We start from the raw sequence: 13485 nt of genomic DNA, 5'->3' as shown, positions 1-13485 counted from the left end.
TACAGCCAACGTAGGAATATGTTTCTTGTTATCTGTTATCTCAGGGTCTATCGTTTTATGCGGCGTAGCCGTGAGACGGAGTAGTTTCTTTACTTAAAAACCTTTCCGCTTGTTTCGTTGTATCCTGTAAATAGATTGTTTATCTATAAATAACAATAACGTTAATAGCGATTAAAGAAAGGTTGAAGGTAATGCTATCGATTTATTCTATTATTTTTAGCTCTTTTTTCATTCTGATTCTCCATTCTTCTTTCGTCCGACGAATTCACAGATTTTTCTCAGAAAGTAATGGTATGCAACGTTATCTAAAGGAATGTCGTTAAAATATCTTCGCGGAATAACTCTGACTAGTACGTATTTCTTGGGTCGGCAATGTCGGCATACGTTTCCAATTAAGATTTATACAAAAGTATAGAGACACTCGGAAACCGACATCCGAGTGTCCTTAGAACCTCGACGAAGGAACCTTTCAATAATGTCTCCGTATGCATAGAAAAGGATAGAAATCCTTTCTAAAAGAATTGTTCTATCTATTATTCACGAGTTAAGCGTCATTCGTGTGTCGCTTTCAGAACGATAGTCTCTATTGTTAAGAATTTCTTTCACATTCCTAAATGACTAAATAACGACTAAATATAAGACAAATTTGCACAATTGGTTACAATCAGTTAAGAGGTTCCACCGGAGACTTTGCCAGCGTTACGTTGGAACAAGGCATCAAATGCGACAACAAGCGCACTTGCTGAATGTTACTAGCTGTGCTTCTACGCGCGCAACAGCATACTCGAAAGGATGGCTACGGTAAATTTTAGGGGGAATTCGAATACACAATAGGGACACCAGCCCTCGTCCTTAAAGTTACATAATACGAGATCCTTGTAGGCACGCAGTAACGAATAGCTAGGTCCCTTGCTTGCTTCGTTTAAATGGTCCTTTTAAAACACCGAAGTTGAATAATTATATAGCATAGCATACGAGTGGAATTCAACCGATATAAATAAACATTTCGATTCGCAAGGTACGCGAACGCGTTGATATTTTATAATTTGTTCGAACGTTTAAACCTTTCTGACTGGCATATCTCGTCGAATCGCGTTGAAAGTGGTGGCTTCGTTAAACATCGGCTAAAATTCAAGTAGTTGGCCGAAATTCCGTATTAAAAGCCACGCGCATACGATGCACAGACATAGTGTTGCACTTTCGAAACATCCTTGGCACGAAATAAACAGAAATGCTTCGTTCCGCGACTCCCTTCGGAGCAGGGAGTTTTTGTGTGTAAGAAAGTTTTTTCATTAGTCTCGAGCAACCTGAGATACGCGAATACGTCGAAATACGTGGACAGCATCGCAATTTTTCTGTGACTGTATTATTTGATCGTATTAGTTTTCATTCGTTTCAAAACATTATCGCTTTCGCTTTCAAAAGATAATTATTTTGAAATTCCGTGATAACCGGTTGATTTAATGCGATAAGAACGATAACGTGCTTAATAGCTTATCGCATATTGGCAGATTATTAGTTCAGGTTTCAATTTTCCTAAATAACAAAGGTATTTGACATTGGCCGTTCTCGCGGCAGCAAATAGACTGCAGTTTTAACTTTCTGATTATCCGTATAATTCGATTTGAGCTGCGAGGGAGTTTGGTGTTCGACCGGTTCTTTAGTTACGTTCTCGCAGGTTTCCACATTACGGAGTCGCGAACACGTACCGAATGCGGTCGGCCGTAATTCACGATCGAAATTGAAAGAGTTTTTTTCCAGCTGCGAACAAATGAGATCAGGGAAGCGAACCGACTGACAATGGATCGCGAGTTCTTACATCTTTCTTCGATAGCTATCGATCATGCACCGTGAAAACTTTTGATTAACTTGACTATTTCGCAACGAACGTTACATAGTAAACACATACGTTTCGTCTAGGTATTCTCTCGTACGCATACGTATAAATGTACACGTATACACGTCGCAACTTTCTAAGAAATTTCCTAACAAGGGTTGAAGCAACTTTTAAGGACGAATAGACGGAGCTCGTTTAAAATATCTGGTTAACTGCACTCGCGATAACAATGCCGCCGGCTGAAACGGATATTCGATACCACTCGTTAAATTTTATTTGTGGAAATAAATTTTCAAAAATATAATTACTTAGCGTTGTACGTTAATATTCGTATTAACGAATTTTCAAAACTATTCTTCAATTTAAAAGCAAGAAATGCTCGAGTTTTTCTCTCGTATAAATCGATAATTCAACCATTTAGTTCTACCGAGCGTTTTTCCTAATTTACTAAAATATAAATGGGAGAAATCGAAACTAAAATTTACACAAATTGCCTACTTCTATTTAAAATATTGACATTTCGTGTAGTAACAGAAGGGATAATTGGAAATTATTGTTCTCTGATTAAAAATGTAGTAGCCTAAATCAACAAAGTTTTATAGCTGAAAAAACAAAGTGTCAATTAGAGGTTGTGTCTGTTTCGCTCGATGCTGTCATCGACCATGTTTGAATTACATCATGCGTTACATAACTAATTAATACGAATGTTTTCTAAAACATAAAAATTTGATATGTAAACACCTAAAACATTAATCAAACAAAGAAGAGTCGTCGGAACCAGCATAAAAGTTCGAAGAAATATACTTTTGCTACATTTCAAACAGAACGATAAGTTGGCTGGTACGAGCTTGAGAGAACTTGCCGTTGGTGTTTCTTAGCTTGTCGTTCATTGTAACGAGAGATCGCACGTTACGTATGTGTAGAAATCCTTGGTACGTATACGTTAAAATTTAATTTTAAAGTTAAGATTAATAATCTGTTTGTATTGAAATAATATTCAGTGATATTTATTAAACGGAACTACAGAACCGAATGTATATAAGCGAGTGATATAATTAACAACGTATGTAAGAATCGTTGATTGTTGGCCAATTACTCTCATACTAGACTTAGGTAGTGACCCATGATCCCTTAAATATTTTGAACCTCACTCTCTATACAGTAACGAGTATGACCTGTGTAAGTGTCCCGTTCAAATGCCTGTGTGCTTCTCTGTGTAAAAGTGTTTATGCCTATGCGTGAAATATCGTTGTATTCCAACAGTATACTGTTAGATCGTTGAAATAAAATTACGTACAAAAACGTGGACAGTTAGTCGAATCGTTCAAAAAATAGTGAAACGGTGCAACGGTGGCAGTCAAAGTATCTGTCTCTTAAACGATTACTATCGTAGAAAAGGTACAGTTGATCGTATAACTTTGTCGTTATCGTTACATATTTGTACATATTTGAACAAAATATCATCGTTATCATCATTGTGAACTTGGAACGTATCGGTTACCAATTGATCGTTGAAATTTCATTGAACCACGAATGAGAATGTCTCGAACGATGCTGTATAGAGCATAATACGACAATACAAACTATATTATAAACAGACGATCGGCATCGCGTTTGTCACCCGTTTATAGTTACCTACGATCGACAAATATACATGTACATGTACAGCAACTCTGTACCAACCCGTCCTATGCACCAAGGATAAGCCTGTGCAAATAGTGACATTAATTGCCTACGCGTCGTCCTATTTGCATGCCATTATTCAGAATAATTGATGACTATTGGTAGCCTATGCGTTGAAACTCATTACCATATTTAACGTACCGATGCGTTGTTTCGCGCACACTTGTCATCTTCGAGAATTCTTTAATCCGTTCTTTAATGATCGTTTAATCGCGTTTATGAAACCTTTCTCTCATCCAATGAGTATTCTTTCTCAGTTGATCCTCTTCTATCGGTCAACGATCGATATCATCGTGTTTGATTAAATTTATGTTCAAAGATACACATTTATGAAAGTACAAGTAATACAAAAGTAAAGAAAGAACAAATTTTTTCGATGAAATTAAAAAATGAGCATTAATATAATTTATTTATATCGTTTGTCGAAATAACTAAAATACATTATTTACATATTTGAAATTCGATGAGCAGTAGATTACGCTAGAATAGACAATATTGACGTAAGATTTTAAAATGCGATATAAAATTTTCTTAATACGGGATTCCGCGATGTTTCTTTTTAATTTTCGTTGATTCCGTTTCAACGAGCGGCATATTGAAATTAAATGAAAAGAAGTCAATGATTAAAATATAGCATCAAAGAACGGTGAACAATGGTGATTCGAATGGCGCAACTAGAGCATTGTATGACCCAATTTTGATGAGATTGCGATCAGGTGACCGTAAAAGCTGTGCAGGGAGAATGTCAAAGAGAATTGCTTGGAATTCGAACGCCTGTTCAACTTGGTATCGTATTTACGATACTGCTGCTTCGCCCAGTAAATGCTTTGTTGTACGACGTCGTTTGCCGTGGGTAGAGGAAATAACTGTAACCCTGTAGCCAAGTTCAAAACTCGCTTCGCCGCGCTGCGGGCAAAACCTTATTCTCTCTGTCCCTTTCTCTCTCGCTTTCTTACTTTTTTCTTGCGCGACCTATTAAATTTAAGGTACCTATACCTTTGTTGCTATCGTTGGTATTTTTCATTTTGAAGAAGGTAAAATTTCAATGTTTCTTTCGTCATTTCGTTCGCGTATGCCGTCGACGTAATTTTAAGGCGCAGTTACACAAAATAAGCTGAGAAAGATTTTTCGAATTTTTGTAAAACTCAGCGTGTACTTGTAAGCAGAAAGCGAGCATTATACGTATGATATTTAACGAGAGAGATAATACGTAACGAGTAAAAGAGCAGAAAGTCTGAAGTCTCGAAAGACGCGCATATCGTTCGTACGATAAAGTCAGGAGCAAAATGACGAAGGAACTAAAAAATCTCGACCGTTGGAAATTTGGTGCGACAGATTCAAAACTGTCAATCGGAAATCCCATTGGCGAGCAGAGAAGCGCGGCAGGGAAATGTTTTGGTGCTTCGTCGAAGCGTCGAATGACGCGACGATGGGTATTTTCTAGCTGGTTTCTGCATTCCATGCAGTTTGTGTTGTAGAGATCACGTAGAACCGAGCAAATAGAGAAAGAGACTAACGGGATAGAGAAGAAGGACCGACAATGGTTGCACGATGCACAAACCATCAGGATTCGGACAATTGCCTTCACCATCTCATTTGTCGACCATTGTTTCACGCGTGATAGATTTCGTTCGTCGAACTTCCACCAATCGCTTTTTGATTACCCTAATTCGAATAAAACGACCATACGTACATATTTAATCGATCGCGATAAACGATACCGTACTATCTACCAATATATGCGTTTAATTTTATCGTTCACTATAAAAATGCCTCGAATCGTATTAAAAACTTTTTGATAAAAAAATATTTGAAAAACGATGTTCTCATCAAAAATGAACGCAAAATTTCAAGCAGTGCCTTGGTAAAAGCAAAATAAAAGCAACGCGAAAATTGATCAAACGCTGTAAAATAACGGATGATTGTTCGCGAGACGAGATTGATAATGAAACCTAAACACCAACAAACTCGGAATAAGTGGTAGATTTACGACGGCGATGCGCACCGATAATTTTGAATATTTATGTCTAGCCATCTTCGAACTTTCTGGAAGCGAATCGTGTCTCTGTAGACAGTCAGCTCCGATATCAGAAGCCAATATATCACCCCGTTCAAGAATAAAGCTCGTCTTCCTCGACTTGCAAGATCAAGGAACTCCTCCATCCAAAAACGGGGGAAATTTATGACGTACGTTACTTCGGTATAAACCTGTGAGTCGACTAGACATATATTTGCACACTTGTTACGAATTAAACATCGATCAATTTTCGTTTACCCTTTACTTTGGGGACAAGAAGAAGAACGAGGGTACTAAATCCAAAGCACTTAGATGCGCACCTCTTTTTAAACCTTTGTCCAAAATCTGTATAGAACTTCAAATAGAAAGCTTCTCCTATCGATTTCGAACAGTTACGTAAAGCGGAAAGCTTTAGTTTCTAGACGAATTTCAAAGAACCTGCGTTAGTATTTCGAGAAAATTGTCGTTTCATCGAAAAGTACCCAAGTACATATATGATATATCTTGTTACGTCGATACTTCATAAATTACCAGTTTTTTAATGGATCTCGCTAATTTGTTTTACCAAAACCTACCGATGTATGGGTAAGCGATTCGCATGGAAAGTAGCGTATCTCGCACAATCAGATAAATCGTTGCCAAACTTTATATACGTTTTTGCTTTATTGGAATATCTGTTGAATATTTCAATATAAAATTTTCTCGGAAAGTCCAGGTTTTTCTAAAATAAATGAAAAATGAAACGATTCGATCGATCCCTGTCACTTTTATTCGATGTTCCGACTATAAACAATCTCCGTCAAAACATGAAATATTAGAATCGATGTTACCTGAAAATACATTCATCGTGCAATAAGAAACAATGTGAAACACGGCGAATTCCTGCTGCTGTCTCGACGTGAATTCCGCGAAAGGTTCGCAGGAATGCTTTCGCTAATGGCAGCTAAAAACACGTTGAAAAGCTGGCTATACGACACGTTAACGAACATTACGCGCTACTATATTACTACTACTAAGCATGCCGTAATATCTAACTCGGTATAACGCGAAAGCATGGTCGTACGTTAGTTCTAATCGAATAACGAGAATTTGTAACGATAGTTTGCTAAATACGCCCGATAGCGATAAATAGTTTTTGATCGGTGTCTTATTCCCCGCATGCTTTGGATATTAACGACTCTACCATGCGCTCGACGAATACACCTAAGGCTGGACAGAGCACATTTCTGGCGAATAAATTTGTATTTGTACGGAAACGTAGGGACAGTTTTGTCGGTGACCAAACGTCGAACCTTCTCGGCTAGCTGCATGAATATTTCACGGGAAGAAACCGCAGTGATACGTTAGAGGTGACATAGATCTTCGCTGGCTAAACTTTTGTAAGCTTTTGTAACCAGTCTGGAGATTGTAAAAATCATCGGATAGTCTATTCGGCTGTATTAGATGTCGCTGAAAATTGTTTCGTTGCGCCAGCGAAACAAAGGAATCGAAACTATGGACACGAACGCGATTCGCAGGAATTACCGTAGTAGCCGTGATCCCGTTTCGAGCAAAAATGTTCACGGTTACTTTCCGCGAACCATTCCTTTGACAAATCTTTCGCGAATAATTTAATACGAATCACGAATCTTTCTTGCAATTCTCTACATCATTGATGAATTTGATTAGTTTCGAGGAAAAATATATATATAATGTAGTATATCAACGAAACAATGATTTATTCTTTCAAACTATTCTTTCTTTATCTTTGCCGAACCTAATTGAAACCGAAAATATCAGGCATAACGTTAAAATTCACGGGTTCTCGGTTATATTTTTCACCGATAACAAATGGATATAGAGAATAAATGCTGTGATAAAAAATTACTGCAACGACCAATCGCGTGTCGCGAGATGCTCGTACGATATACTCACATACGTTGCAGTATCGTTATACCAACTTTGATGTAGATATTACAAGCTTGTATTCTAACTTTATTTTTAACATATTTTAACATTAATCTAGATGGACGAAAACGAAATGCGTGAAAAGCTATCGTTAATAAATGAATAAGATCGAAAGATCAACTAGAAGAGAACTATGACAAATAGGGAAAAATGCGATAGAAGCCGTTTTATGACCGCAAAGAATATAAAAAGGCGCAGCAGTGGCTAGATATATGTAATTCCTCAAAATTTGTAGTATCACTTTTTAAGATACTACAAATAATAATAATAATTTCTGTCTTTCGACTAATCGTTCGTAGTCGCACGATCTCAATTTCGCATTTACATACAATTAGCATTTCGATCGTATGTACGTTCTTAAATACTAGGCAATCGTCTTGCGCGACGCTTTCGTTCGTTTAACTTTGAAATTTATGATCGATCTATTACCTACATACATAGATACGCGAAGTAAGTCAGGAGTGGCGTCTTAAAGTCTCAAAGTAATAGCACATCGAACTAAAGTTGAGAACATTAAAAGATTTATTTTCACTTTCTTCGCGCAAACGGATTTTAAACACCGTCGTGTATTCGACCTTGTGACACATTTATCGATGATGGAAACTACGACAAATAAGATTATCGTTGTTAGAGGTAACCGGCGAAGATTCTCATAAATATCCGTTACAGAATTTCGAAATGAGATTGTCGGACAATTCATTTTCCTCGTAAATTTTTATGAATTGGACTACTTCGAATCCACGAAACTTACTTTCGTTTCTAGAAGGAGAAGCACGTGCTCGGCGTACAAGCGACCTCCGACGAGTCGATGACGAGATTTTTTTCCCTTCGATAACGCACAGACCACCGCGTTCCTTGGTTCACAGAGCGGAATTAACGGCAATTGTCCTCGAGCGAGTCAAAGATTTCACCAATCGGAACCAACAATTCATTTAACGCGTTAAATAAATTTTCAGTGGAGAGAAACGCGCGGTGCAATCATACAAGTCGCGAAACTCTATTTCGAATTGTAGTTTCCGAAGAAATAGAAACATAGGACAAGAACGAAAGACGAATGTTCCGATGTGTGAAACGGCGATAACGTACGGTTCCGCTCACGAATCTTTTTCACTATTCGACATCACCGATTGCTCGCTAGTCCGACTCGATTCTTTTTCCTTTCACACGCTTCTACTACCGCGGTCATTTCAATTTCAAGATCGCGATCCTACTTCTACGTCAACAGGGGAATAGATGACATTGATATAAAATCGATTTTCCAGCGTGGAGGCCCTGTCATTATCGTAGTTTGACAAATTGACATATGATAATCGCTAGGTTTGTTCTCATTTTTTCCTCAACGCAATAATTTTTGCTCGACTTTTAGCGGCAAAATACATTTTATTCAAATTTACGTATTATTTCCGTTTTTTAATGTCGCTGTAACGATGTGGCAAAATCAAAAAAAAAAAAAATCCGCCTACAGAGGTTCGATTGAAATCTTAAGATGCTGTTGGATGGAAAAACGAAAACGTGTAGTTTTACGTTCGTGAAACACGTCGCTTTCGATGCTATTGTTGCGATTCGAAAATAAATTGAGATCACACGTGGCTTTATATCAGGATTATTCTATAGAGATATTTCGCGTCTAAAAAAATTTAAAAATCACCAACGTGTGACAAAAATCAAATAATACCTTTGCGATACAAAAGATTCAAAGAACGTATCGACGTTTCTTCCGTTTATTTTGCCGTTTGCTTCTACACTATACTAGTTTTACGAACGTCTCCGATACAATAGACGCAACAACTATAACGTTTTTAACACTATCGTTGTTGCATTTATTGTTCACGTTTCGTTCAAATCGATAGATGCTTATGTGGTTTGCATAGAGTCTTCCTTCGTCGCAAACGACGATCGTTTACATTTTTACATTCAACGTCAAGACAAAGTACCATACAAACATAAATAATTATAATAATAATAATAAATAAAAATTGATCAAAGACCGACTTTTTGATTCTACTAAGCGTGTTCGCATCTGAACGATTTTAATCGCAATTTCGACGCAAAGTTTTCCCACAAGCTCGTGTTTCCTTCTACATAAATGCATAATTTGTCACAACATTGGTGACAGTTAACTAATTTACGTACATACCTTCATTCGCTAATCGCGAGCTTTGTTGTTTCTTACTATTGGAAAACTTCCAACGAAACGCGTATTTGTCTATTCAAAAGTTTTGTCGATACAATAAAAATACTTATTTTAGAAGAGAATGAGAATAAGAATAAGATAGTAATGAAATTAATCGTACGGCAGAAGTTAAACAAGCGAATCGTTAAATGGCGATGTTAATTAGTGAAAAGGTGTTCTTATTTTCAATGTTCAAATATTTGACAAACGATAAATGATAAATGATAGATGGTAAATGACAAATGACAAATCACAAATGAATTCGACAAATATTTAACAATATTAATTAAAATGCAAAGTAATAATTTATTTGGTTATCTACCATATAAAACGTCCATATAAATCCCTAATAATCGCGAAATAGATTATTAATCTATCGCGAAAATCGAGTCAACTAATTTTATCTGTTTATATAGGAATTAATTAGGTACGAACGTTGTAACGCCAACTGTGAACAGGATTAAATCAGAAGTTAGAAATAGAAGCGTAGCTCGGCAGAGGTTCGATCGGTATTCGTTCGTAGTTGGTTGGAAGATCCGCGGCTGAGGAAAATTTTCATCGATTCTCGTTGTTCGCGTACTTCTTTCGTAAGTAACCGAGAGAGGAAGATGGCACCATCGCGAACAGAGTTTGCAATATTTGCATCGTTCGAAGACAGTCGAATAGTTTGGCACACAGGGCGCGACATTTCGTGCGTACAACCGAAGAAAATAAAGAAACTGTTTGAACGCGATAACCCCAGCGAGAATATGTTTGAAGGTATCGGTAAAGCGACTATTACGACCGAAACGAGCAAACTTTGAATCCCTCGATGCCGATTGTTACGAGCTTACAAACTGTACGATCGAGGATCGAATCTTTCAACGATTTCTTTCGATTTCTTTGGACTCCGTGCACGAAATAGAAACGACGAAACTGCTGCAACCTGGTTAACGTTAACGTTACCTTACCTTTACCTCGGTCCATTTGTTATCCACCTACCGAGGAGAGCTTTGCCCATTCTACGAAAGCACGCTGTGCTATCGCGCCATCCCAACCTTCGTCCCTACGATTCGACGCCACTTCCGTTTCTCTTCACTGGAAACTGCAAATAAACCAGCCGCCAATGCCGATAATAAAGACCTGGCACTCTGCTCGCCCTTATCACTCGTTATGCAGGACCTTCTATTTCTCCTCGCTGACAAAATTATTCAACGAGCACGCGATCTTACCGTCGCGCAAAATGCTTCCAATTAAACTTCCGCTCTTATCATATTTTACCCTTTGTTATTTTACAAATTCGAAACCGAGTACCTTCAACGCTTGATTTCCTTCCTTGCCTTTCTAATTAACATCGACGCTAAAAACGCTGAAACGCGACGATACTTGCTTTAAATTTTCAACGCAGATCGATTTTTTCAAATCGATGTAAAATCCTTCGAAGATCGTTAAGACCGTCAAAGTTCGTTCCTAAACGAACGCTACTTATTTGATTTTCGGTGGCAGTTTGCGACTGATTTGTGGAAAAATTATATAAAATTTGCGTTTCTTCCATAGGAGAAGAACCAAAAGGGGAGAGCGATTTGCTCGATCAGGAACGCGACATAGCGACGACGATTAATTAGTTCTAGGTGAAAAAAAGCAGAGCACCGGAACGCGTGAAATTCGATCGATTCGAAGAGACGAGTCGCTACACGCATGCCAGTCGGCTCTCGAAAAGAACTCGCATACAGCAAACACGGAGCGATCAATCAAGCGCCATTCAACGACCATAATAAAATAACATGCGACAAGCTAGAGCTTTTTTACCAGCAATCGGGCAACGTTACATACGCCGACGATTTAGTTAACTGAATGGCTATTGAATGACTTTTAACGAACAATAGAGCGAAGAGAAATGCAAATTCCTCGAAAGCAACGAGTCTCTCTTTACCGCGTTTGTCGGTTCGCGTATTGTCGCATCGAGGTGGATCATCGGAAGTGGCCACGTTCAGCCGAGTGGTCTCGAAAATACTATTGCGATTAAAGTAATTACGGTAGAGTCGAAATCTCCAGATTCGAAGAATCTCTTTCCAGCGACAATGAGAATTACGTTGAAACTGTGCAAACTATTTATCGCGAAATTTTGGAAAGAAAAATAGGCTTTTCTCGAATGAAAATAACCGGTAGAATGGAAAAAGCATCGAGGGACAAAGTGTATCGATGCAAGAACGTGCAAAGAATCCATTGAAAGAGAAAGCTGGGGAGGAACGAAGGAAAACGAGCAGAAGCAAAAGGCAACGACTCCGAACGCGTTGTTAAAACACGCGTTCAACGGCGGAGTAATATGTGGGATTGCACGGTAGCGGAAATGCAAATAAAAAGAGACGACAAGGAATGAAAAAAAATGTTTGAAGGCACGGTAGAATAGGTGTGGCACGCCCGGTGGTGCTTCTTTTATTTTTACCTCGAAACAGCCCGGAAGTGCGCGTATACCATGTACGTACGTATATACCGGAAGTATATTCTTAGGAAGAACGGAGGTAGCATAGAAATGGCAGAAAAACTTGCTCTATTTAACTGCAACTTTCATGGTACTCGGATTCATATGAAAATTAGTTCTCATTACAGCCGGCGGTCATGAAAAAATAAACAATAAAACGTTTCATTGGCAAGTACTTGCATACTCGCGGCTACTACTTGCATACGATAAACCATCTCGCGTTTCCAGTCGAGATAATACTCCTATCTCAAATCGTAAACTTCCGGCCTTAACTTAAAAACCGCGTCAACCCGGTATACCCGACTAATGAGAGTTTAATTAACATGCTACGTGTATCCGACATGTAACGTGTTTCCTGCTCGTCGCTCGGTCTGTCCTTTCGCACGGATTCTCCTCCTCCCTTTCCATCCTTTTTAACATATTTTGCAACATCGCCTTTGCCAACAACGTTATTTTCGCTTAACAATTTATTCGCTCAATTTCCGAAAATATAGTGAACATAATCGTCAAACGCGCTCTACTTTGAACAAGTAGCTCCGCTTCGATCGGATGAAACTCAATTATTAAAAATCATCTCGATAAATCTTCCCGAAGTTGAAAACCGACAAAATTTGAAGCTTGGTTGTCGTTGCGTTAAATTCTCATTGAGTTCGCTTCGAGCGAATAGTTACGGGCAAAGCGAGTACGAAGAACGAATATTGAAGGATGCGATAAATCTGCATTTTCTATACAAACTTTTCTCTCAGTTAAATACTTTTTCCTGAGCAAGTTCTGCTTGCTTTGTTTCTCAAGCAGTCGACCCGTGCGTTCCGGATTAAAGTCGTGTAAAGCATTTTTTCCACTAAATGTACGGCCAGTTTGATTTTGATAAGTTACGCAGAAAGCGGACGAGAGTTTTCACGTTGGTCTTGCGAGACGGTAACAAAGCGATACAGCGACCAACTCTATAATCACGGGACATTACTCTTATTATCTGTACTCGCGGCAACAAAGGCAAATTAAGCCGTAAACCTCTCGAGTAAAATATAAGTTTCTTGTAAAATATGTTCATCCAGTACGTTCCTATCCGTTAAGTATTATTTATCCATCGATCGTTTTTAGTCGCCTAAGCAATTTCGTCTAGCTTCAATAACCGTTCTTTCTTTATGTAACGTATACAACGTTATTAAACCAGCGAATTTAACGAAACAAATAACTCCTTAAAAATTTCTTGTTCCGATAGAGTTCTCTTTGCCTTAAATTAGCGATTCTAAGGATTCGATTATGAAACAACGGATAAATATAAAGTATGAAACGACCTTACTACAATGCATTAGCTTCCGAGGGACGCTATAAATATAGAATACCTGCAAATATAGCGGACTCAG

At 38.1% G+C, this 13485-nt stretch overlaps 2 protein-coding genes across 8 annotated transcripts in view; one reads left to right on the top strand and one right to left on the bottom strand.

Annotated features, from left to right (window-relative positions):
- The window catches only part of LOC139991128 (tubulin glycylase 3A), a 33765-nt gene extending 24912 nt beyond the window's left edge, over positions 1-8853 (bottom strand). For all 6 annotated transcript variants that reach the window (XM_072010945.1, XM_072010997.1, XM_072010955.1 and 3 more), the window contains exon 1: positions 8236-8853. The gene's annotated coding sequence lies outside the window, so the exon portion shown is untranslated. The remainder of the gene's footprint in view (positions 1-8235) is intronic.
- LOC139991141 (lysosomal acid glucosylceramidase-like) overlaps positions 1-13485 on the top strand; it is a 36291-nt gene that overhangs the window by 10890 nt on the left and 11916 nt on the right. The window lies entirely within an intron of this gene.

This window comes from Bombus fervidus, chromosome 1 (assembly GCF_041682495.2).
Source record: "Bombus fervidus isolate BK054 chromosome 1, iyBomFerv1, whole genome shotgun sequence".
In the NCBI taxonomy this organism is placed as follows: Eukaryota; Metazoa; Arthropoda; class Insecta; order Hymenoptera; family Apidae; genus Bombus; species Bombus fervidus.
Note: the sequence above shows the minus strand (reverse complement) of the source record. Positions and strands in the feature narration are given on the sequence as shown.